Raw genomic sequence first — 17,175 nt, forward strand, 5'->3', positions numbered from 1 at the left:
GAAGCAGCACAGCAGATTGGGAAATCCTGTCCAAGGGGTCCTATACTACAATCTGCCCCTTCATTTGGAGTTAACCCTTAAGGACCCCTACCAGGACAACTTTGGCAAATTGATGTTACTCATATACCTTCATTTGGTAAACAGTCCTATGTCCACATTACAATGGATACATATTCTGGATTTATAGTAACCTCTGTCAGAACAGGAGAGGCTGCTAAGCATGTTATAGCTCATTGTCTGTATGCATTGTTCTATTATTGGACTTCCTAAACTGGTTAAACTGACAATGCTCCTGCATATGGAGAAAAAGCATTTACTGTATTTTGTCAAACCTTTCAAAATTTGTGTATTTATTACAATCTTTAAAGTCAAGGTATTATTAAAGTATACCCAGCAAATATTTTAAGGTCAATTAAAAAAAATTTTAAAAGTGGGTAGTCATATCCTGGGACTCCTATGGGTCTACCATATCAGGCTTTTTACTTAAAAACAAAAATTAAATTTCTTTTGAATGCTGATGAACAGGAGACACCAAATCTTTTTCACCTGCAAACTACTACCTTCTTTATTAGATCCAGCTAATAACACTGTTTTGTCTTTTTCCAAATAGCTCCAGATATATGGAAAAGATTTATATAGGCAGATGGGGATCCTCAAACCCCTCAGCGAGATCTTCTAAGCATGGCTTTTAAGATACCAAGAGGCAGAAAAAGCCCAATAGAGATCAGGGGAACTACCAGTTTTTAGGATATGCCCTTAAAGGCTCCAATGCCCCAAAGGGGTCTCATAGGATGCCATATGGGTCCTACTTCAATAGGGGAAAGGAAGGTCATTGAGCTAAAGCCTGCCAGACTTACATGCCTCTGCTGTGAGGAAACAGGGACACTGGAAGGTAGGCTTCCCTCTTGCTCCTCTAAGGGAGGGTTCAGTCTCTTCCAGCCCTGCTCCAGCCACCTATGACTTAACCTTGCCCAGAATGCTGGGGTTTGCCACTGAAGGCTGAAGGTGCCCAGGACCATCGGCCCCATCTATGGCACTGTGGACTAGCCTAGGGTATTTCTTCCAAGAAGCGGGCAAACTGATCTCATTTGCACAAGGGCCACTTAACTATGTCTTGCCTGAATATTCAGGTTTTTATTCTTCCCTCGAAGATCTCTGTTGTGGGTGTTGATAGCCCTATTTTTAGCTGCTTTGTTTAATATATAGTGTTTCCTTTATTCCTCCTACCTCAATGCCCCACTCATATTTCAGGCTGGGACCTACTCCTAATTTAGAGCTCTCTTTCCCCCTTTTTCCAACTTCTATTATGAATGTACCTTTGCCACCCAGCTTAATGTATCCCAAGGTTCTCTTTACCAAGCCACAGTCGCAGAGCTCCAGGGAAAAGCAACCTGGTCTCATCTCTCCAGGCAGAGGAGAACAGAAGCTCCATCTCCACACATGCTGCAGATGGCTTTTCCAGTCTACCTGAATCATTACCAGCTAGAAGCAATGGTCATTGGGACTTGAATGTGAGCTCAAAGTATAGAATTGTGACAACAATTCCAGTGCCATGAGGAGTTTTCCTAGATGTGGACTTTTCCTGGACTCCTGCTCCTTGTGACAGCTCCTAACAGATTGAACTGGGGTTGGGTTGCATTTTTCAGGAATTTGGCATGGTGCTGGTGCCAACTTGGACTTGGTGAACCTGTTAAGGACACTACTCTTTTATGGATTCTTGCTGTATTGGCCAAGAGTTTGCTTAAAGGCTTTAATCACTGTAAAAAAAAATAGAAGACTAGATAAAGAAGGTGTGGCACATATACACCATGGTATACTATTCAGCCATAAGAAATGATGACATCGGATCACTTACAACAAAATGGTGGGATCTTGATAACATTATACGGAGTGAAATAAGTAAATCAGAAAAAAACAAGAACTGCAGGATTCCATACACTGGTGGGACATAAAAACGAGACTAAGAGACATGGAAAAGAGTGTGATGGTTACGGGGGGCGGGGGGAGGGAAGGAAGGAGAGGGGGAGGGGGACGGGTACAAAGAAAACTAGATAGAAGGTGTCAGAGGACAATTTCTCTTTGGGTGATGGGTATGCAACAGAATTGAATGACAAGATAACCTGGACATGTTTTCTTTGAATATATGTACCCTGATTTATTGATGTCACCCCATTAAAATCAATAAAAATTTATTTATAAAAAAATGATATTTCACTGTTTGCATATGTATGTATGTATGTATGTATGTATGTATATATGTATATTTTATTTATCCATTCATCCATCCCTGGATTGTTTCCATGTTTTGACTATTATAAGTAATACTGCATAAATATGGGGGTACATATATCTTTTTGAATTAGTGTTTTTGTTGTCTTTGGATAAATACCCAGGGGTGGGATTGTTGGATCACATGGTGGTTCTTTGAAAAAATTTCTCTTCAGATACTCTGCTCATTTTTAATTGGATTTCTTTTTTTTTCTATTGAGTTATATAAGTTCTTTATATTATTTTGGATATTAGCCTCTAATTAGATATATGATTTGCAAATATTTTTTCCCATTTAGTGGGTTGCCTTTTTATTTTGTTGATGGTTTATTTTATTGTATAAGCCTTGTAAAAACTTTTTAGTTTGAAGCCTTTTAGCCCCATTTGTTTATTTTTGCTTTTGTTTCCTTTCATTATGAAGTCAATTAAAAAAAATCATCACCAAGACTGATGCCAAGCTGCTTACTGCCTATGTTTTCTTCTAGTTTTATTGTTTGAGATCTTGCATTCAAATCTTTAATCCATTTTGAGTTAATTTTTATGTATGGTATAAGATAGTCATCCAGTTTCTTTCTTTTTCATGTTGCTGTTCAGTTTTTCCAGCACTATTTATTAAAGAATTGTTCTTTCCCTATAGTATATTTTTGACTCCTTTGTCGTAAATGAATTGACCATATACATGTAGGTTTATTTCTGGGATCTCTATTTTGTTTCATTGAGCTATATGTCTGTTCTTATGCCAATACCATACTATTTTGGTTACTAGCTTTGTAATAAAGTTTGAAATCAGGAAATGTGATGACAATTTTTATTAATTATAAGTTTATTATCATGGATGCTAAAAGCTGTTCATCTATTTCTGTGACACTGGTCTAAAATTCTGAGTTTTAAATCATCATGAAGTTAGAACTTGATTAGGACATCAGAGTCATGGCAGCATGAGAGAGACTTCTGATCTCTCTTTTTGAAATTCAACAAATTGAATAGCTATAACTCAGTGAAGGAACCCCAGCTGGGTTTGCAGGGTTGCCTGAAGGATCTGCACATTGAATTTACTAAAGGTGGGAAGGCTAGAGATGAGGGGGCAAGATATAAGAAGTACTCACTGTGGGGTTGTAGAGAGGGGAGAAACCTGGAGTGTCTGGGTCTTCTTCTGCTGGGAGGAATGGAGAGATTGGGTGGGGGGACTTAGAAAAGTACTAAACCAAAGCAGTGGCTGAGTGCAGGGATAACGCCAATGCTCCTGCAGTCTTCCAACAGCTCCCATTTGAGAAAGAGAGAAATACAAAATGTGCCCCCCTCCAGCCTCCCAGATCTTGTATCCCTCCCCAGCAGAGTATAGAGTAGCAGTGGCATATCACAGAACTAACTCTGCAGAACCACTCTTTCCCCTGAATAACAGGGTGCTCTCTGTCTGGTCCCTGGTCTGTTGGGACATGGGGAGGAGCATGTGGAGACCTGAGATCACCATAACCAGGAGTAAATAAATAAAGCTCTCACAGCATGCCCCACCCCATCATTGGGGGCTGCAGTACCACCATAGCCACTGAAGCATCTCAGCAAGGTCAATCTAACGATTTTACAGAGCTAAAACTTATAATCCAGTGCCACCTACTGGAAAAGAATAAAAAATCCTCTTGTAAGTGCAATACCAGGCTTTTTTTCCTCTTGTTTTATGTGGATTTTCTCTTTTTATTTTACTTTTTAACTTTAATTATATATTTACTTTTTATTTTATTTTATTTTTTGTTGTTTTTTTTTGTTTGATTTCTTAACTATACCACTCTCAAATAATGTCTAGGCAGAGAAAAATGAATACAATGAGTAACCAAGAAAAAGAGATGGAGTTTAGAAAGAAATTAGAAAATTTCCAGAAAGCAATCTCAAGCACATGGAAATTTTAGAGTTAAACAATGGAGAATTCAAAACTGAAGCTCTGAAAATACTCAATGAGACTGATAGGCAATTTAAAGCACTCAGAATACAATTAATTAACAAAATGAGTACTTCACCAAGGAGATTGAAACTTCATAAACAGGGATGAAAACTTAATACATGAATTGAAAATGAGCTAGCAAATTTGGCTAAGAGAATAAGCCAGATAGAGGATATAATCAGTGGCATAGAAGATAAGCAACTAGAGATGCTACAGAGAGGAGAAGAGAGAGACTCAAGAATTAAAAAAACATGATAGAGCTTTATGAGAATTGTCTGACTTCATCAGAAAGAGCAATTTAAGAATAATAGGTATATCAAAAGAAGAAGAGAGGGAAAAGGGAATGGAGAGCTTATTCAAACAAATAATTGATGAGAACTTCCCAAGCTTATAGAAAGAGATTCTTGAATCCAAGAAGCAAACAGAACACCTAGTTACCTCATTCGAACAGGCCATCTCTAAGGCACATTGTAATAAAACTGTCAAAAATCAATGACAAAGAAAGAATCCTTAAGGCAGCTAGAAAAAAGAGAAACATAATATATAAAGGAAGACCTGTCAGGTTATCATTGGACTTCTCAGCAGAAACTCTACAAGCCATGAGAGTGGACCCAAACATTCAAAGTACTGTACTGAAAGAAAAAAATGTACCAAAAGAGAGGAAGTTACTGACCAAGAACACTATATCCTTCAAAGTTATCTTTCAAATATGAAGGAGAAATAAAAACTTTTCCAGACATATAGAAGCTGGGGAAAGTTAGTACCACAAAACTCCCCCTGTGGAAATAATCAAGTGGGTTATCTACCTGTTACAAAGAACAAAACAAAACAAAATAAGTAAAAGCTTCAACAAGATTACAGTATAAACAAGGATAATCTGTGGCAACAAAAAATCCAAAAGGGGACAGGATAAAGATCTGAAGTAGCAAAGGAGGATAGAGGGTAGAAGCACTCTTTGTTATAAGACAAAGGAATCTTGTATATGTGAAACTTTTCCCCTCAATAACCTAATGGTAACCACTTACAAAAAAACCCCCCCAAAATGGAAAAACATAGCTTAAAAAAAGATAAAACAGAGGAAGGAAGCATGGAATACCCCCCAACACCCCCCCCCCCAAACAACAGAAACACAAAAGAATAGGACAAAAGGAGACACAGAGCTACCAGAAAACAAAACATAAAATGGCTATAGGAGATCCTCAGCATCAATAATTACCCTAAGTATAAATGAACAGAATTCACCAGTTAAGTGACACAGTGTAGCAGACTGGATCAAAAAAACAAAACCCAACCATATGCTGCATTTAGGAAACACATCTAAGCTGCAAAGAGAAACTTAGACTCCATATGAAAGGGTAGAAAATGATTCTCCAAGCAAATATCCACAGTAAAGAAAGTGTAGCCATACTTTTATCTGACAATCCTGATTTTAAAGCAAAAAAGGTAACAAGAGACAAAGATGGATATTTCATAATGATAAAGGGACACTATATCAAGAAGACATAACACTTCTTAATATATATGCACTGAATCAGGGAGCACCAAAATATATGACATCTACTAACAGAACTAAAAGAAAAAACAGACAAATCTCAATCATAGCCGGAGATCTCAACACATAACCCACAGCTTTATATAGGTCATCCAAACAGAAAATCAATAAAGAAATATCAGCTATAAATGACATACTACACCAAATGGACATAATTGACATTTACAGAGCCTTTTATTCCAGAACATCAGATTATCCATTCTTTTCTAGTGCTCATGGAATGTTCTCAAGGCTAGACCATATGCTGGGCCACAAAAACTAGCCTCAAAAAATTCAAGAAGATTAGAATTATATCAAGCATATTCTCTGACCATAATGCTCTGAACTTAGAATTCAACTGCCAAAAGGCAGTAAAGAAATCCCCCCAAAAGTGGAAATTACACAATATACTGCTAAAAAATGACTTAGTCAAGAAGAAATAAAAGATCAAAACATATATACAGACAAATGAAAATGAAACGCTACATATCAAAATTTCTGGGATACAGAAAAAGCAGTAATAAGAGGGAGGTTTATATCATTGCCAACTTATATGAAAAAAAAAGAGAGATATCCCAAGTAAGCAACTTAACATCACATCTTAAAGAACTAGAAAAAGAAGAGCAAAGGCAATTCAAAGTCAGCAGAAGGGAAATATTAAAAATTAGAGCAGAACTAAATGAAATAGAGAACAACAACAGCAAAAATAAACAAACAAACAAAAAAACACCCATCAGAAATAGTTAATACAACAAAGAGCTGGTTCTTTGAAAAGATCAATAAAATTGACAAACTCCTAGCTAGTCACTAAGGAGAAAAGAGAAATGACTCATACAAACAAAACCTGAAATGAAAAAGGAAAAATTATCACAAACATCATAAATATACAAAGGATCATACTAGAATCCTATGAAAGGTTTTATGCTACCAAATTCAATAATCTATAAGGAATGGATAAATTTCTAGAGCTATACAATCTTCTCAAACTGAGTCATGAAGAAGTGAAACCTAAATAGACTTATAAGCAGGGAGGAAATAGAAACAACTATTAAAAACCTCCCCAAAATAAAAGTCCAAGACCAGATGGCTACAGTACTGAATCCTACCAAACATTCAAAGAAGATTTGATACCGATCCTTTCTTAGTCTTTCTAAAGATTGAAGAAGGGGCAATACTCTCTAACACATTTTAGGAGGCCAACATAACACTGATACCAAAACCTGGCAAGGACAACACAAACACACACAAAAAAACTACAGACCAATATCTGTAATGCATACAAATGCAACAAATCTAAACAAAATAGTAGCAAATCAAATACAAAAATAGATTAAGAAATAATACATCATGATCAAGTGGGATTCATTTCAGGAACACAAGGATGGTTCAACATATGCAAATCAATCAATGTAATATACAACATCAAAAAAAAAAACAAAGAACAAAAATCATATCTAATCAATAGATTCAGAAAAGACATTTTATTAGATACAACATCCATTTATGTTTAAAACACTCAATAAAATGGGTATAGAAGGAAAGTACCTCAACATAATAAAGGCTATATATGACAAACTCTCAGGCAACAGCATACTCAATGGTGAAAAACTGAAAGCTTTTCCTCTAAGACAAGGAACAAGACAAAACTGGCTACTCTCTCCACTCTTATTCAACATAGTACTGGAATTCTTAGCCAGAGCAATCAGACAAGAGAAAAAAAAAAGGCATCAATATTGGCAAAGAAGAAGTAAAGGTATCACTTTTTGCAGATGACATGATCCTGTACATAGAAAACCTTAAAGACTCCACCAAAAACTATTAGAAACAAACAAATACAGTAAAGTCTCGGGATACAAAATCAATATACAAAAGTATACTGTGTTCCTATACATCAACAATGAAACTTCAGAAAATGAATTGAAAAAAATAAAACAATTCCTTTTACAATTGCAACACAACAAAAATACCTAAGAATAAACTTACCAAGGGTGTGAAGGACCTATATACTGAAAATTACAAAGTATTATTAAAAGAAATGAAAAAAGACACCATGAAATGGAAAATTTCCCCATGTTCATGGGTTGGAAGATTAACATTGTTAAAATGACCAGATTACCCAAAACAATATACACATTTAATGCAATTCCCATGAAAATCTAAATGCCATTTTTTAAAGAAAAAGAGTTACCATATAACCCAGCAATCCCTTTGCTGGATATCTACCCAAAAAACTTGAAAACATTGGTACAAAAGACACTCCACTCGCATCCACATGTTCATTGGAGTGTCATTCACGGTGGCCAAGACATGGAAACAACCAAAGTGTCCTTCGATAGAGGATTGGATAAAAAAGATGTGCCCTGGCCAGTGGCTCAGTGGATAGAGTGTCGGCTGGGAGTATGGATGTCCCAGGTTCGATTTCCAGTCAGGACACACAAGAGAAGTGACCATCTGCTTCTCCTCACCTCCCTCTCCCACTTCTCTTCCTCTTCCCCTCCTGTAGCCAGTGGCTCGATTGGTATCCTGAGGTTGAGGATAGCTCCATTGGAGCGCATCAGCCACAAGTGCTAACAATAGCTTGATACTCAGCATTGGTACCCAGATGACCCAGATGGGGTTGCCCAGTGGATTCTGGTTGGGGCACATGCAGGAGTCTGCCTCACTATCTTCCCTCCTCTCACCTAAAAAAAGAAGATGTGGTACATATATACAGTGAAATACTACTCCGTCATAAGTAATAATAATATATTGCCATTTATGACAACATGAAAGGACCCTGAGAACATTATGCCAAGTGAAATAAACATCAGAAAAAACTAAGAACTATATGATTTTACACATCGGTGTGATATAAAACTGAGACTCATGGACAGATAAAAGTGAAGTGGTTATGGGGGAGGGAAGTATCTATGGTGATGGAAAATGATTTGACTCTGGATGATGGGCACACAATACAATCAGCAGCTCAAATGCTATAAAGATGTTTCCTTGAAGCCTATATATTCATATTGACCAATGTAGCCCATTAAATTTAATTTCTAAATTAAAAAAGAAAAGTTAGAATTTGAGAAGTAATGGCCTTTTACAATAGGAAAACTTGAAGCTAGAATAGATTTTGATTTGCTCAAAAGCAGTCTGGGAGCCCTTCATAATCTGGGAACAGAACTCCCCCCCCCCCCCCCCCCATGAAGTGACTACTCACAATATAAATTCACATTTCAATATTCTTGGGTAATACTAGCTTATACCTCTGCTTATCTTATCAACATCTTTTGAAACTAGTCTGTTGTTGATTGCCTTAAGTTGTTAACTTCAGGCAATACAATAAAAAGAAAAGGAAAATGGTTGCAAAGTAACAATTGCAAATCTTGTAAAGGATGAGGGATTTCCTGAAGGTGACTAAAATGGTATTGGAGAACTGTTGAATTAGCTGTTAATTCAACACATATTTATTGGGCACTTACTATGTAGTAGGTACTGGGTACTAGAAGTTAGCTCTGAGTAAAACAGATAAAAATCCCAGCCCTCATTGACCTGACATGCCAAATATACACAGAACCAATGAGAAACGGATCTGGCAGAGTTGAATCAGTCAACAATCAGAAGAGAAAAATCAACAAAGAAGATGACATAATAGACTTTTTGGTAATTTTAAAATGTCCAGAAGTTGTCCACAAAGGATGGAGCCTAATTCTTCTCCTTTTGAAAATGGATTGACTTTAAAAATTTGCATCTAAGAAATAGAATGGGGCAGAAGTGATGCTGTGTGACTTCTCAGGTTAGTCAAGTCATAAAAAGTGATAAAAATTCTGTCTTCTCTCTTGGGGCCCTGAGGTTCCATGGAAATATATCTAGCCACATGAAGCCACTATACTGGAAAGACCATGCAATATGGTGGGGGGGGGGGGGGAGGGAAGGGGATAGAAAATGAGAGAGAGAATAAGAAAATAAGAATGAAAGAGAAGCTGAAGAGGCCTTGCTGTTGGCCTCCAGCTGAGTCTTCCCAGCTCAGGTGCCAGTCTCATGAATGAGCAGGCTGGCAGATGATCCCAGTCCAGGCTTTGACTACTTTAGCTGATGACAAGTGAACAGTGATGAGCTGTTCCCACTGGTCCCTGCTCAAATTTCCCATTTGTGAGTAAGATAGGTGTTGTTATTTTTAGCTGCTAAGTTTTGGGTGGAATCTGTTACACAGCTGTAATAACTGGAACAGTGCCTCAAAAGAAATGATATGAATATCAAAGGGAAATAGAGACCCATGAGAAAACTGAAGAAACCTTTGAATATTTCTGTAAAAACAACCCTCTTTATGATCATTCTGTGAAAGTTAAACAGGAAGTGATGGATCTTAAGTTGTGTTGTCAATCAGTCCTTTGTGGGGACAATAGATGAAAAATCCCACATTAACTTAATGTATAAAGATGTTTAGAACTTACAGACTGTTAAATATGAGAGACAATACATATACATACTTTCACATTTCTAAATAAAGTCCTAATCCAACCCTTTCTGCCCACCATGATTTGTTCTCCATTTTAAGTAGAATCATGTTAAGCAGCCTTTCTCACCAATTTTCTCTGGACGTCTTGTAGCGGTGAAAGGAAGGGAAGTGGGACTGATGAGCAGTTCAGTTTATTATGATTGTTATATGGTGGCTTTCCTCTGGGGATCTCTGGAGAAAGTATGGTGCACCTTCTTATAATCAACCCAAAGCATAAACAGTGAATCAGGTAAGAAGGAAGAAAAGTACAAGTAGAATCATTGTTGAATTTAGGTGTTGTAGGGAGGTGATCGTCTTATCAGAGGGTGCTATACCAGTTCTTCCTGAAGCATCCTGAAACAAAGGCCCTCCAATTGCTTAAAAAGGTTTTGTCTTATATCAGCCTATAACAACATAAACCAGGGTTCATTAGAACAAGATTTCACTTTGAAAACGAAGATGCATGAGTATCTCAGATAGGGTACCACAAAAGAATAAGGTGTAAACCATTTAAGTTTTGGAATTGAGGTACTTAGAGTGTTTGTTTTGTAATCAGGATCCCTTAGGATGAACCTGGTGGTTTTTGTTTGTTTGTTTGTTTGTTTGTTTTGTATCAATTGCCTTCTGCACTAATGTATTTAGAAAGAAGAGAGAATTTTGCAGAATGGGGCACTGAGTAGAAGGAGTCATATTAGACTGGCTGCGTTTCCTTGCCTCCTGGCATGGTTTATTCCTTGAAGGTTAGAGCCAAGGGGATTCTTTTATCTTCCAACATTTTCATTTAGGGCAATCAACACCACAATTTGCAGTCTTCAGCTTTAGGGAATCGCAGACTTCAATAAAGAGGATGGTGTTTTATTATCTCCTCGGGTTGTTTTCGGAACTTTGAAAAAAATCACATAAACACTTCTAGTGACTGGATGACTATAACACTGCAGAACAAACCACTTGAGTCTAGTTTCACTTAGGAAAGCAATTTTCATTGTTCAAGACACTTGTAGTAAGGGTACCACTACAAGTAAGGTTTTGGGTTTCTTAGAAACCTCTTTAAGCAGCCAGCACTTCCATTTTATTGAGTGCACAGAGAGGGAAAGTTGCAAGTCCAAGGGATTGTTCATGGTAGACAAAGGGAGGACTCCAGAACTTTGTTTTGCAAGCTCTTCTTGGTCAGCACAGACACGATCTCCCAAGTATGAGTTTGTTCATTTTTTCCTCTTCAAAAATAAATCAGCCTCTGAAATCTTGTAGGGGTAAATGTAGGGGCATCTGCTGATATGCCTGCGTGTGGACTCAGTTTTCAGTCCCAGCCATGGCGCTCTGACTGCTACATGATGTGCTACTGAACCTGCTGAGTCCCAGCTTCCACATCTCTATATTGGGGCTAATTATTAGCTTCCTTGCAGCCCTGATCAGAGGCTTGAATGAGGTGTCTTGTGTAGTAGCTTTAGACAGTACCTAGCGAGTAGATGCCTTGTGAGTGTTACTTAGCGGCCTACATGTTCCTCTCTGCCTTACCTTTCTTTTCTTTATCATCACTTCAGGAGGCTTTGAGGATCTCATGTGTGTGACAGGGAAACTGTGATGCAAAAAACAAATATAAAGCATGTGGCTAGTTCTACATAGAGAGTAAGAAGGGTGTCAGTAAAAGATATGAAGAATGAATGAGCAGTTTTTGAGGCAACCTTTCTAACTAAGCCAGGAGCCAGGCCACCAGAAGAGCTAGTCATTAGACTGCTAGGAACTTAGGCTTAATGCTCCCATTACAAATGTGGGCCTTACCCTTTCTCCTTAAAGTAGAAGGGAACATGACTATTGTTTCTCAATAGTGGGTGTCTTATTCTTGGGCCTGTGACAGGTTGGTAGTCCTTGCCTCACCTGAACACTGCTGAAGCATTTGGGCTCTTGTCCCAATTTCCCTGGAGTTGTCTAGCATCAGCCAATTCAGTGAGCCCTAAGATAGCCAACACCTTTCCTTTGCCCAAGGGCTGCTGGCAGCAGTGAGGGTAAGATACTTAGCTGCGAACACTCTGGAGACTCATTTGGGAAAATGCCGAGTTGTCACAAACCAGGTGCTTAGGGCAGGTGCTGGTGTGCAGCTAAGAGAGCTGCTTCACCTGGCAATATGCTTCTTCTGAGCAGAACCGCCTCCCACCCAATCCGCATGTAAGAGATTAGCTCTAGTGGGTTCAGAGCTGTGGTGGGGTTGAGGGACAGCTAAGAAGGGAGTTAAACATCAACCATTGTGAGGAAGGAAGGATTTAAGTTACTAAAATTAGGTCATTAAAGTTATTAAATTAAAATTGATTACTCAAGTTATTAAATTATTTTATTTATTTATTTATTTTTTTTAAATTTTTTATTTTATTTATTCATTTTAGAGATGAGAGAGAGAGAGGAGAGAGAGACAGAGAGAGAGAAGGGGGAGAGGAGCTGGAAGCATCAACTCCCATATGTGCCTTGACCAGGCAAGCCCAGGGATTCGAACCGGCAACCTCTGCATTTCCAGGTAGACGCTTTATCCACTGATCCACCAGAGGTCAGGCAAATTATTAAATTATTAAAATTTCTCCAAGTTGTAGGCTATTTACTTGTTGCATCTAATGGAATAGATGTGCAACTTTTCTTAGTGTTGGGTTCTCTGACTTTGTGTCTGTCTCTAGCCCTCTGTCTCTGCTTCCCTCTCCACCGACATTTCCCTCTCTCTGTCTCTGCCTGTGTCACATCTCTCTGCTGCCTTTCTCTTTCTTCTCTTGGCCTCTCTTTGTCTTTTTATGTCTCTGTCTTTCTCAGAGAAAGGAGGTTTTTCTTCCTCCATTTTATTATACTGTTCACAAAAATTAGGGAATATTTCAAAATGAATATGAAGCGATAAAAAAGAAGGATTTGATTTTTTTATTAAACAAGAACATCAGAAAAGTAAATAACAAGTCAAGGAAAGTTGTTTGATTATGCAGATGAGATGCAAAACCAACTTTTATTTATTTATTTTACATCCGTCTTATATATATATATATATATTTTTTTTTTTTATTGGTTTTACTAGGGTGACATCAATAAATCAGGGTACATATGTTCAAAGAAAACATGTCCAGGTTATCTTGTCAATCAATTATGTTGCATACCCATCACCCAAAGTCAGATTGTCCTCCGTCACCTTCTATCTAGTTTTCTTTGTGCCCCTCCCCCTCTTCCTCTCCCCCCCCAACCACCACACTCTTGTCAATGTCTCTTAGTCTCGTTTTTATGTCCCACCTACATATGGAATAATGCAGTTCTTGTTTTTTCTGATTTACTTATTTCACTTTGTATAATGTTATCAAGATCCCACCATTTTGTTGTAAATGATCCGATATCATCATTTCTTATGGCTGAGTAGTATTCCATAGTGTACATGTGCCACATCTTCTTTATCCAGTCTTCTATTGATGGGCTTTTTGGTTGTTTTCATGTCTTGGCCACTGTGAACAATGCTGCAATGATCATGAGGCTACATGTGTCTTTACGTATCAATGTTTCTGAGTTTTTGGGGTATATACCCAGTAGAGGGATTGCTGGGTCATAAGGTAGTTCTATTTTCAGTTTTTTGAGGAACCACCATACTTTCTTCCATAATGGTTGTACTACTTTACATTCCCACCAACAGTGAATGAGGGTTCCTTTTTCTCCACAGCCTCTCCAACATTTGCTATTACCTGTCTTGTTGATAATAGCTAATCTAACAGGTGTGAGGTGGTTGGTATCTTATTGCAGTTTTGATTTGCATTTCTCTAATAATTAACGAAGATGAGCATCTTTTCATATATCTGTTGGCCATTTGTATTTCTTCCTGAGAGAAGTGTCTGTTCATGTCCTCTTCCCATTTTTTTTTATTGGATTGTTTATTGTTGAGTTTTATGAGTTCTTTGTATATTTTGGATATTAGGCTCTTATCTGAGCTGTTGTTTGAAAATATCATTTCCCATTTAGTTGGCTGTCTGTTTATTTTGTTGTCAGTTTCTCTTGCTGAGCAAAAACTTCTTAGTCTGATGTAGTCCCATTCATTTATTTTTGCCTTCACTTCTCTTGCCTTTGGAGTCAAATTCATAAAATGCTCTTTAAAACCAAGGTCCATGAGTTTAGAACCTATGTCTTCTTCTATGTACTTTATTGTTTCAGGTCTTATATTTAGGCCTTTGATCCATTTTGAATTAATTTTAGTACAAGGGGACAAACTGTAGTCCAGTTTCATTCTTTTGCATGTGGCTTTCCAGTTTTCCCAGCACCATTTGTTGAAGAGGCTTTCTTTTCTCCATTGTGTGTTGTTGGCCCCTTTATCAAAAATTATTTGACCATATATATGTGGTTTTATTTCTGGACTTTCTATTCTGTTCCATTGGTTTGAGTGTCTATTTTTCTGCCAATACCATGCTTTTTTGATTGTTGTGGCTCTATAATATAGTTTGAAGTCAGGTATTGTAATGCCCCCACCTTCATTCTTTTTCTTTAGGATTGCTTTGGCTATTCGGGGTTTTTTATAGTTCTATATAAATCTGATGATTTTTTGTTCCATTTCTTTAAAAAATGTAATTGGAAGTTTGATGGGAATTGCATTAAATTTGGGTAATATGGCCATCTTGATTATATTTATTCTTCTTATCCAAGAGCAAGGAATATTCTTCCATCTCATTGTATCTTTTTTGATTTCCCTTAACAATGCTTTGTAGTTTTCATTATATAGGTCCTTTACATTCTTTGTTATGTTTATTACTAGGTATTTTATTTTATTTTATTTTTTTGTTGTAATCGTGAAGGGGATTATTCTTTTGAGTTCATTCTCAAATGTTTCATTGTTGGCATATAGAAAGGCTATGGTCTTTTGTATGTTAATTTTGTATCCTGCGACCTTACTATATTGGCTTATTGTTTCTAGTAGTCTTTTTGTAGATTCTTTGGGGTTTTTGATGTATAGGATCATGTCATCTGCAAAAAGTGATACCTTTACTTCTTCTTTTCTGATATGGATGCCTTTTATTTCTTTGTCTTGTCTAATTGCTCTGGCTAGAATCTCTAGCACCACATTAAATAAGGTGGAGAGAGTGGACAACCCTGTCTTGTTCCTGATTTAAGGGGGAAAGCCTTCAGTTTTGTGCCATTTAATATGATGTTAGCTGATGGTTTATCATATATGGCCTTTATCATGTTGAGATATTTTTCTTCTATACCCATTCAGTTGAGAGTCTTAAACATAAAATTGTCCAACTTTTATTTTATTGGTGAAAATGCACTATACAAAAGGCTGAAAGTACTGCAGTACCTGCATGTTCTGTGATTCCCTAATTTTTGTGAGCAGATACAAAAACAGTAAGTGACTAAAAGCAATCACCTCTATCCACTGAATAGGAGATGTCGGATTCTGATATCAACCCCTCATACTGGCAGAGAGAATGCCATTATGTTCAGAATGCTCTCGTCTTCAATGGCCTAAGCGGTCTTCATGGAACCTCACCCTGGAAAAGTGCAGGGCCAGAATTATTCTTATGTGTAAGTAGGTAAGTCTCAGAGGGGTTGGAAACTTGCCCAAGGTCAATGTGGCAGTGGCTGGTGGCCCAGTAGAGGCTGGAGCATATGTTTCCATTGAGGGGCCTCTCTGTCCATCACAGAGCTGGAGTCCGATCAGGACCAAGATATTCCAACGTAGGCTCATCTGGTCTGATCTGAAATATAAGATCTGGATCCAGGTTCAGGGTCAGTACTAAGGGTGCTGTGTGCTCTACCTTCCAGCCATTTTTATGTAGGTAAAGTTAATGTAAACGAATACCAAAGGGAAAGGAGCAATGGGGTGGAGGGAAGAGGAAGAAATCAAGAAATGGAACTGTGTCCTGAGGGGACGTGTGGGAGTGTGTGTTTAATTTCATGCAAAGTGGAATAATCTTTCCTTGTTTCAAATACCAACTCAGACCACAAACTAGCTGTGATCTTGGGTAAGTTGCTAAAAATACGGGTAATTATATTACTTATAGGGTTCCTTGTGAGTATAGAATAAAACAGTTCACTACAAAATGGCTAGTGCAGTGAAGCACTCAGTGAAGGATGAAATCAAACCCCAGTTATTTGGTTTTGTTTAATTTTTAACATTAGCTGGGACCGGTGCTAACCCTCCAGTCTGCCTCCTGAGTCACTATATTTATCGAGTGCTTATATCTGCTAGACACACTGCCCAGTTCTGCAAAAAACAAAAGTAAACTACACCTTTTTTTTTTTTATCACAGAGATAGCATTGTCTTTTGGGTGTTCCCAAGCAATTTCATTCAGTGTGATTGACATGTGTTAAGATGATGTAAACACAGGGTGATATGGAGATCCAAAGTGAGGCATCCAACCAACACCTCCCTAAGTCTGAATCCTGGTGCTGCTCCTCTGACTTGCAGACCCCAGGGGCACTCTGCATGAGACCTCCATCTCACCAGGGTTAGCAGGTCGGATTTGAGAACTGGGTGTGAGGAGCCACTGAGCTATTTCACGCGCAGGTGTTGTAAAGTACCAAAGGCTACAGAATTAATATTAATATTATAAGAGGCTTGGAGAACATTTTATTAATTTGGGTTAAGGTGTGCAGAGAAACTGAGAATAGTCTCTGTACTGTGTGATTGGCATAGTCAGGATAGCCCTTGGCATTGTATTGTAAATACAAAGGGGAGGAAAACATGGATTCCCAGACATTCCACCATGCCTGTGGGGAAAGGGGTGAATGGCTAGCCAGGTACAGGGAGAGAAAAGCCAAAATAAACCTTTTCTTATAGCAATGAGCCATTTGCGGGCATTTGTCCCCACCGAAACTACCTCTCCTATGTAAATGCATGTGTGACTCTGGACTGAGAGATGGCAGATAAACACTAGATAGTATAGGAATGCCTTTAATATGTAAAGAGACATGTTTCTACCATTGTGTTGGCTTGTAAATTGAACGTGGTCCTATCATGT

This window comes from Saccopteryx leptura, chromosome 5 (assembly GCF_036850995.1).
Source record: "Saccopteryx leptura isolate mSacLep1 chromosome 5, mSacLep1_pri_phased_curated, whole genome shotgun sequence".
NCBI classification, from domain to species: Eukaryota; Metazoa; Chordata; class Mammalia; order Chiroptera; family Emballonuridae; genus Saccopteryx; species Saccopteryx leptura.